Source organism: Aythya ferina (assembly GCF_964211825.1).
Source record: "Aythya ferina genome assembly, chromosome: 1".
NCBI lineage: Eukaryota > Metazoa > Chordata > Aves > Anseriformes > Anatidae > Aythya > Aythya ferina.
The window spans coordinates 178215403-178225099 of NC_140296.1; the positions used below are offsets into that span (position 1 = coordinate 178215403).

At 39.1% G+C, this 9697-nt stretch overlaps 1 protein-coding gene across 5 annotated transcripts in view; it reads right to left on the reverse strand.

Moving 5' to 3' along the window:
• The window catches only part of IMMP2L (inner mitochondrial membrane peptidase subunit 2), a 457221-nt gene extending 451836 nt beyond the window's left edge, over positions 1-5385 (reverse strand). For 2 of the 5 annotated variants that reach the window (XM_084534688.1, XM_084534689.1), the window contains exon 1: positions 5315-5366. The gene's annotated coding sequence lies outside the window, so the exon portion shown is untranslated. Of the gene's footprint in view, positions 1-1434; positions 1560-4644; positions 4667-5314 lie in introns of those variants that run through there. The other 3 variants (XM_084534684.1, XM_084534687.1, XM_084534685.1) reach the window with 3 other exon arrangements.
• Positions 5386-9697: the final 4312 nt, after the last annotated feature.

The window sequence follows — 9697 nt, forward strand, 5'->3', positions numbered from 1 at the left end:
AATAATGTCTCATTCCAGAAGGAGCTCTCATTTATCCTTTATTAAAGAGAACTCCATCCTGGTATCATTCCACCATAATGGTGACATTTTTAATCTATTAATGTACTCACACTCTCCTTACAGGTTTTCAGCAGCATACCTCTGCCGTATTAATAACCTCCCTGTGTTCCCTTGGCACACAGGCATGACAGTCATTAAAGAACACTGCTCTGTTACAAGGTGGGAAAGGCAACGCCTCAGGGAAGTGACTGCTCCATTACTGTTTGGTAGGGATGCAGCCACAGAAAATGTGATAAGCTTATAACCAGGTATGATTGGGTGACCGTAAGAGCTACATGCAGATGATAGCTAATGTTTAGTATCCAAAAGAGAACTTTGACAATAACCAAATCTAGGCAGCCAGAAGAAAATGAAGTTCAGAATAATCAAATTCGAGTTACCTTCCTGCCCGACAGAAACCAGGCACTTAAAAGGATCTTCCCTGAAAGTTATGTAGGAAATAAAACCCAAACATCCACTGAACTGAGGAGTCAGCTCATATCTGCGGACTGACACCCAATGCAATGCAGGGATTGGACAGAAACACACTTAACTCTCTGTTTAAGGCCTTTAATTTAAGCTGTATGAAGCACTGACAGAGGTCCTGTGGTCTTCTATCACACCAACATAGTTCAACTAAATTCACCAGCCAACTTGGTTCTAGATTTTTCTTTCAACTGCAAATAAAGTTCCCCTCATCTTCAGGTTACATGACCATAACAGCCCCAGCAGAAACAAATCAAGGCACAACTCGAAACAAGAGCAAAACTTGTTTCCAAGTTACAAAACTTGTAGGCTAAGTTAAGCAGCCTGAGAAACATGCAACTTTCAGCATGTCAGTAAAAGGGTCCAGAAATGTGACCTCAGGCAGCACTACTGCTCTACTTTAGTGACCATTCTGCCCTGCAAGTGTTCTGTTTGCATTCTGAAGTGGCAGACCCTAACTTAATCAGCATGTTCAATGTATCAATGTATGTTCTACAATGCATTGCTGTTTTGTTTCTCCTAGGTTAACCATTTTGTCCTGATCTATCTGTTTTAACTGTTGCAAAATGTAACAGCAGCATTTGTTAGCTTTAACTCCACTATATACCATTTGTTTATGCCCTGGTTTTAATTAAAGCTTAATTTAAGAATATTCATGGGAGAGTTCCCATCACTATGAATTATGAAGAACTTTTTCCATTATACCACAGTGAAGAAAAGCAACAATAAAAATCAGGTTTAGTATTCTTGGAGACAGTAACATCCCATAGAAGTTCCTGAAGCAGACAAAGACAAACCAACACAATGACCTTTCAGCTTATAGACCACATCAAAACAAAAATGCTTAAAACACAAGAATCAACAACCTGACCTGTCACAGAATTATTAGTGGGGGAAAAAACAGTTTACCGTGGTTCTTCCTTCAAGCTAGTATTACTACCATATCCCTTCACTGGGATCTATCTCATGTGCAGAGGCTCAATCCACGTGTTGCTTATGACTGGAAATAAATAGCTTATTCTTACTAATGAGTTATATGCATCAAGGACATTAATTTTACCTTTATGAACAACTGTGTATTTCCAATGAAAACATTTTATTCTTGAAATACAACGCAAAAGTGGAAGAAAATGTAACTGTAGATGACAATTACAGCAATTAAAGTAGTAATTAGTTCAGAATGGGGAGTAATCAGTCACCTCTCACACCTGACAAGCTATTCGGGATTTGGTTTTGCACATGTAAGCAACCAAGAAAAAGAACAGTAACGCGATCCTCTTCTATTGTCATTGTGATACTAAAACATGCTCAGTGATTTTTATAAATCAGAACTTCTCAAAGCATTTGAACTTCAGATGGAATGCAAAGTCTTCAAGAACTGTCCCACAGGTGACTGGCAGCGTACCAGCCGGTCTAACCTGAAAAATACAGTTACTGCTTTTATTCCTGTTTCTGTCTCTTCAAAGAAACCAATAATCATTCATAGATATCCCACGTAGAGGGAAGTACTGAATTGCTTCAGTTTTGGAACACATTTAAGTGATAAACATAAAAGACACTTATCTTCTTGCACCTGAAAGTTCTGTGTTGCTGTTCAGCTTAAAGATTCAATGCATGCAAAACAAGTTAATTTTATAAATTGATTTGAAGCACCCTTTGCAAACGACTACCAGCTGCTGCTATGTTTTGGCCTCATGCAGACTGCATAAATGAGGTGCTGCTTCTGAACAGAGTAAACTTCTAAATTATATTTACTGTAAATAATAACATAATCTTTGATTTTTAATTCATTTGCACATTTATCTATGTATTCTTTCAAGTACCACGAAGCTGCCACGGTAGTTAGTTGTGTTTTTTCTGAATCAAACTCTAGGCAAAATAAAGAAATAAATAGTAAACAAGTTTTTCTATTTGGATTAAGATCAAGTAAGCTTAGTACACAAAACAAGGAAGTTTATTCTAGCTGAATGCAGAATCAAGAGAGTAATATAAGAAACAAGCTTCTAAGCTACGAATCTTTAAACTACACAAGTATGTATTGGGTATGTAAGGACAAAATAATAAATGACAACAATGCACAATATAGTATGAGTAAATAATTCCAAAAGAAAGAATAGAGAGAGCTTGTTTAGTATTTGAATGATATTTTCCATTTTCAGTGCACTTTACAAAAATAAATAGTTTTCCCACAACTGCTGCAAGGAAAGCCTTATGTTTAATTGCTCAAAACAGGCAGGAATTAGAACTGACTCCAAAATCTACTATTTCCATGAAACCTAGCAACCACTACCTACTGCCTGTGGCACATTAATAAACTAAATGTACAAACTAACATGCAAAATTATGCCTTTGAAAAATAACTTCTTCATTTCAACAACTTGGGTTTTATCCTTGAACATTAGAGGTCACTGTGGGGCTTTCTAAGAGGGTATTTTGTGTGCTCTGTAGTAACCTTACACCACCATATTGATTCTGAGCCTGGGATTTATGACAAGTTCAGCTCCCAGCTAACTTTCTCAGCTCTGTAAAACTAAGAGCACAACTGAAGACAAATAGTTTGAGGAAGGCATGATTAATCATTTTACTGAAAAATGAACAGAAGCACCCTACAGCCTAGCTACAGTACAAAAACAGAAATTTCTTCAAGTATTTGCAGATTAATTTATTTCTAGCATAAATTGGTAACTTTTGCAAAGCTAGAGGAAGGTTATCCAATGGGTCAGTCCCCCTTGCATGTAGGACTCTAAATAATAGTTCAGTAAAATACCAGTTTAAAAAAAAAAATACTAAATCCCTTCCATAGAAAGAGTAGCATATTATTTCTACAACTCAGTGTATGTTTTATTCCAGCAGTTCAGGACTTGTAGGGTACATCCCAGACAATGGCAATTGATATTTTTCTCTTAATACATGAAATGGAATCATAGTTCTCATATTTAAAGACTAAAAATTTAACTGGAAAAACAAACAGAAGATTGCCACACCTGTGTAAAACTAAGAGTGTTCGTTCCACACTGACAGATATTGGTTTTGGGTTTATAAAAGGAATTCTGGGGCTTCAGCTTGTCCAATCTTTGTAATACAATATGAACTCTAAAATTTACATTTTTCAACTTGGATTTAGATTTTAACTCTTTTTCAAGTGTTAAAATACAGTTATTTGCAACAGGAAGAACTCTAACACATAGGAACTAAGATTTGGTTCTTGCAAAGATTTCAATAAGGATAAAAAAACTCTGAAAATTGTATACATATCAATTAATAGAAAAATGTAGGCTTGGATCACTAATAGGAAGCTGAACTAAAAGCAAAGCATAAGATCCAGGTATTTCAGAAAGAGTTGGTATCTGTGGCAAAATGGTCAAATTATAGGTACCTCAACATAAAATTTAAGCTGTGATTGTGAAACCTATTTAAATCTTAAAACTATTGTTCAGCACAATCAAATACCATTCTCTAGGATCTGGTTACCACCCACTATTACACAAGGTGCATAGCTCCATCCCAGCAATTTGGGGAGCAAATTTCTTTTGGTAACCTTTTGAAAGTTACACAGAAGAATCTGTAATTTTAAAAGTAAAAGAAATTAACAACTCATAGAAATCTCCCAGTCATGGTGGTTAAAACTGTTATATTTCTGGAAAATGCATGTGGATTTGTGGATTCAGTTATAAACTGCACGCTGCACTGGAAGGTTAAAAAAAAAAAAAAAAAAAAAAAAAAAAAAAAGTTTAATTCTAAACTCTGAGAAATAATTTAAGTTAAAAAAATATTTATTTTAAATCCCTGAGAGATATTTCCTTCAACTTATCTTCTGTTGACAATTAATGGCTTTTTTCTTTCCTAACTGTAGTGTTGAGTTGCGGGTAACAACTGAACAAGCATGAACTTCAATGTACATGCACATGTACTGGAGAGAGAAGGGGGGGGAAAAAAAATGGTACAAAAAAGGTAGCTGAAGAAAGGTGAAGCAGCTTTCCTAGTTCACCAGCTTCATTTTTCTTTCAGTATCTCAATGTACTGAATTAATTCCAGTTCAATGGAAGAGAAAGATAAGGAAAAAAAAATCACAATGAAATATTGGCTAATTAAATAGATATTATGAGGTTAGAGTCTTACTTGGTGTTCTGCTGTTTTTCTATCTAAGCTTTCCATAGACTTCCAAAAAAAATTAATTTTCCTTAAAAAGGAGTAAGAACACCATGGAGACATTTCTAGTGAGCGGCTCAGTCTCCTTAGCTACAAGAAGGAATTCTTTACTGAGAGGGTTGTGAGGCATTGGAATGGGCTGCCCAGGAAAGTGGTGGAGTCACCATCCCTGGAGGTCTTTAAAAGACGTTTAGATGTAGAGCTTAGGGATATGGTTTAGTGGAGGACTGGTTAGTGTTAGGTCAGAGGTTGGACTCAGTGATCTTGGAGGTCTCTTCCAACCTAGGTGATTCTGTGAAGAAGCTCTGTGCTCCCCATACAGGGAACCATTTGCACCCAGCCATTGCATCCGCAAAAAAAACCCAAACCCCTTAAACCCCCTCAGGGACCCGCCCCGCCTCGCCCCGCGCCGCCCAACGGCCGCTAAGCCGTTGGGCGGGGCGGGGCGGGGCGGGGCGGAGTCGAGAGCTTGGCGCGAGCCACGCGCGTGCTCGCCGCGGTCGCGCGCCCGCCGCGGCCCCCGCCTCCCTCGCCCCCCCTCTCCCCGCTCCCCCCACCCCTCCCCGGCTCCCCCCTCCCTCCGCCGTTCCCCAGCCGCCCCCCCCCCGCCCCCGCCGCCCCCCGAGCCCTTCCCGCTTACGTCGCGCCGCTCCGCCTCCCGCCCGCCGCGGTCACGTGGTCACGGCGGCGGCGCCGGGTGGTGCGGGAGGTGGGCGGGGGGTGGAGGGGGAGCCACAAAATGGCGGCGGGGCTGTGGCTGAGGCGTGTCAGGCGTACGGCACGGTGTAAAGTCGAAGAATCACAGAATCATTAAGGCTGGAGCAGACCACCACGATCATCTAGTCCTACCATCCCCCTACCACCAATGTCACCCACTAAACCATGTCCCTAAGCACCACGTCCAACCTTTCCTTGAACACCCCCAGGGATGAGGACTCCACCACCTCCCTGGACAACCCGTCCCAGTGCCTGACTGCTCCTTCTGAAAAGAAATGTCTCCTCATTCCAACCTAAGACATTCCCTCTAGTCCTATCAGTAGTTACCTGTGAAAAGAGGCCAACCCTCTGCCTGACTACTCATTTCTGAGAAGAAAATATCACAGTGCGTGGTCCAGTGTTCATTTTTAAGTCTACTTGCAGTTCACCTACGAGTCCAGGAAGACTTCAGGCCACTGTCAACAGCGGTTGTGAATCCCTTCGGTGGAAATTCAAATACTTAATAGTTGTGGCTGATTATTGCCATTCAGATAAAATAAACTGATTTGAATATTAACATGTAGCACTAGAGTTTTTAAATATCATTTAGTTATAAACCAGGTGTGAACATACCACATGTTGTGTTCCACCCAGAAAAAATAAGGCTTTTTGTTCAGTTGGTGTTTCTCCTGGTGCATACCAGATTTCACATTGACTGATGACAACCACACATTCTATGCATTAGCATTCACTAAATGGCTACATTGTCCAGTGTTCAAAAAAAGTTTTTTTTTTTTTTTTTCCTAACACCAATACTGGGGTTTGTGATTTCACTCAGAAACATAGAATGTGAGGGTGTTTTTTATCACCTACCAAAAAACTGCAGGTGCCACTATGGTCTAGGATAGGACAGTTCACTTACCTTCAAGAGCAGATAGGCAAATTTGTGGTAGAGAAAATCCACTAAGGCTTAATATTAAACACAAAAACTGCCCCTGGCTCAGGGAATCCATAGCATGGATGCTAGGAGATGCTGCTACTGTCAGGCTGTTCTTAGAAGTAATGTAACATTACACCTTTGTCTAACTGTGCAGTCTTACTTGTAATTTATTATTACAATCGTGTTGTTGTTTTAATTCAAGTATAAAATTGTTTGTATTTACGGTCAAAATTACCTTGACTTTGGAGGTCAGTTGTGAAAGTATGAATGCATAGTTATCTGTAGTCAGACCATGTCTTTTTGCACATGTGAAATAGTCTTTCCATGTGTTTTGAGACAGGAATCAACCCAAAATTATCACAGAAGACAACACCGTAGATTACTTGTTCATGAACCAAAGCTGAGGATGTGGTAGGTCAAGTTTATGGTTGGACTTGACAATCTTGAAGGACAATTTTTAAATACTGATTAAAGATTTGTTTGCTGTACACCTCTTGATCAAATGATGACTTACTGACAGCTTTCTTCATTTTGATACACACGTACTAAACCAGGAGCAGAAAATATCCGTTCTTATTTAACAGTTGTTTGCAGATAAAATGATATCTCTGAAAGCTGATAGTAAAGTTACCGTCTGAAAATGATGCATTACAAATATTCACACCATGTATTTATTTATTTATTAACAGATATTCTTTTTTATAGATATTCGTACCTTGTCTCCTTTGTTTTGTTTAGTTCAGGACTACACTACTGCAGTTACATCACTACCTGCAAGTAAAGAATAGTTTATTTTGCTTTCAAGTGTAACACATAACTCCTGAAAATGTTTTGATACTTCCATGCTTTGATGCATCAGTGGCTGAAAAAAAAATATAAAGAATGCCCTTCTCAATCAACTCTTCTATTGCTTTTCAGTTGAGAGTAGCATTAAATCATTCTTGGCAATTCATGAAACTTTTGTACCACAGCATACATTTAAAAGGAGACTGCAGCAAGACTGGCTTTATGCTAGAAAAACATATAGTGAATTCTGTTTCTCTTAGTTTATTTCATTTTGCATTTTAAGAGCATGGAAAGTCAGTAAGAGGTATGTAGACCCTCTGAGTTATAACAAGTACTGTACATTTGAAAATACATCTGTCAGTCGGGTATTTAAGGCCTGTTAATCTTCCTCCATATAGTAAAGTAATGAATCTTTGAATAGGACTGAGTATGCTGTTCTGAAGAGGTGTGTGCTGGAGGACATACTGGGCTGGATAAACACATAGATAAACACCTGTGATGTGGCTCCAGTCATTCCCATATTCATATGAAAGCTGGTAATAGATCTGCTTTGGGGGACCATGCTGCAAACTAGATCACTGAAATTAAGTGGGCTGAAGTGTGTGAGTATTTCTTATCTCATTTCCTGATCTGTGTGGGCGATCCCCTGGCCCTGATACAAGATCATTGGAGGCACAAGATCAAGATGCCTGATACTTAAATGCCTATTGCTGATAAAGGCTTTCTGACATCCACCTAGAGTTTGAAAGACCTGTGGCCCATGGGCAAGTATGCTGTGGCACAAAAGAGGACAATAAAACCTTAAACCAAATGTACTGGGAACAAAATAAAAATAAAAAAATAATTTAAAAAAGTGGCCATAAACCTTTAAGTATTATTTTATTATTAAACATTTCCATTTTATTACATTACTAGGCACGTAATGCTTGCTCATCACTGGATTCCGACAACAGCTTGTGATAAGGACTTACATACTGCTTTTATTTTATTTTTTCTTCCCCCAAACACTTCTTTGCTGCAAGTTTTTATTCCATGGGAGTTACCTACCCACATGTATATAACAGAGCTATCTTTATAGGACATAGGATCCCTCTAGGACAGAATTAATGTCATTGAAGTGTGGATGTTGCAAATAAATCAGGTAAAACACATTTTAGAAGCCCCTCAGCATCTTCTGAACACATCTTGATGACTCGCTCAGGTGTAGAGGCATGCAGGTTGTCTGCCATGGGAGGGGAAGCACAACCCCACTTGTGTCAGGTTTCCAGACCTAGTTGAGGGCTGTTTTTACCAAATACCAGCAGGAGCACAGGCCAAAACTTCCTGACTGATGTTAATACCTATGCATATACCTGGGTTGTCTTCAAAGCTGATTATTAGACTGTATGAAAGCTCTTGTATAGAGACTTCTGGACAAATAAAATTAGCTTCCTGCTCCTTAGTGTTGATACTCTTTCGACTGTCGCACATTGTTTCTGTTATGCCTCATGCATACTGAAAAAAAACCACAATCAGAATAAAGTAGATGTTGCTTCCAATTGGTCAGGCAGGCAGCAGAGCATAAAACCTGCAGTGATCTTGCCACTGGGGAAAAAGAGAGGAGTTAAAATACAGGAAAATTATTCCTGAAATCTTTATTGTGGCCAGTGAAACAGATATAATCTCTGAAGGGCATAAAATAGATAAATAATTTACCACAGTCAGCTTCAGTGTGTTGACTTTTCCAAAGGAACAGTTGTTGCCCTCAGATTCTTGTCATGGGAAAAAAGGAAGCAAACCTGATTTGCAAACTCAAGAGTTTATCATCAGTGTATGTAAAACCTTTACAGGCTAATCAAAGAATTATCAGTCCAGATCTAATATCTACAAGAAGAAGAAGAAGAAAAAAAAAAAGTCCTATTACAGGAATAAAAACCAAAAAAAATACAGTTTATTATACAAACGTCCTAACATCCACCTCGCTCTGGTCACAGTGCTATGTTCACCATTCTGTTGTTTCTGTGGGTGCTTAGGTCATTTGCTTGATTTTTCTGGGTGTCTTTGCATTCTCTGCCACCCCTAGAGCTGGCTCTCCCCAGCTGCCAGGTCAGGGTATTTTTAACTGTCTGCTGATGTTTATAGCCCTGGAGTTTCCAGTGTCATGTTGTGCCTCCCCCCACTCCTGTCGTACTATGACTGTCATACCATTCCTCTGCATTGCCTTATTGCGTTAGGGTCATAAATATTTCAGTCTAACAAGGAACTGCTTGTTACCACTGTCCATACAAAAATTATGGCTGTACGACACACATACAAATTTTCACAAAATTAAAATATATTAGACAATAACCTCCTGATCATTAGAAAATTGTTCTAAAAAGCAAACTAAAACAGACTTGCAGGCATGATAAAGCAAGCTCAGCAAAGCCCAACAATTTCTGAGGTTTTGTGGAGTCCGTATGAAGCTCATGTCCTACTAGTAGCCATAGCAAAACTGGATGTACTGAGCTACAACGCTCCTGGATTAAAGGCTGCATGAGTCCTGTATATTCAGGAATGTGAAATTAACTCAACCTCATATTAATTAGCATTTTGCAGTCTTCAATATCAGTATTCAGTTCT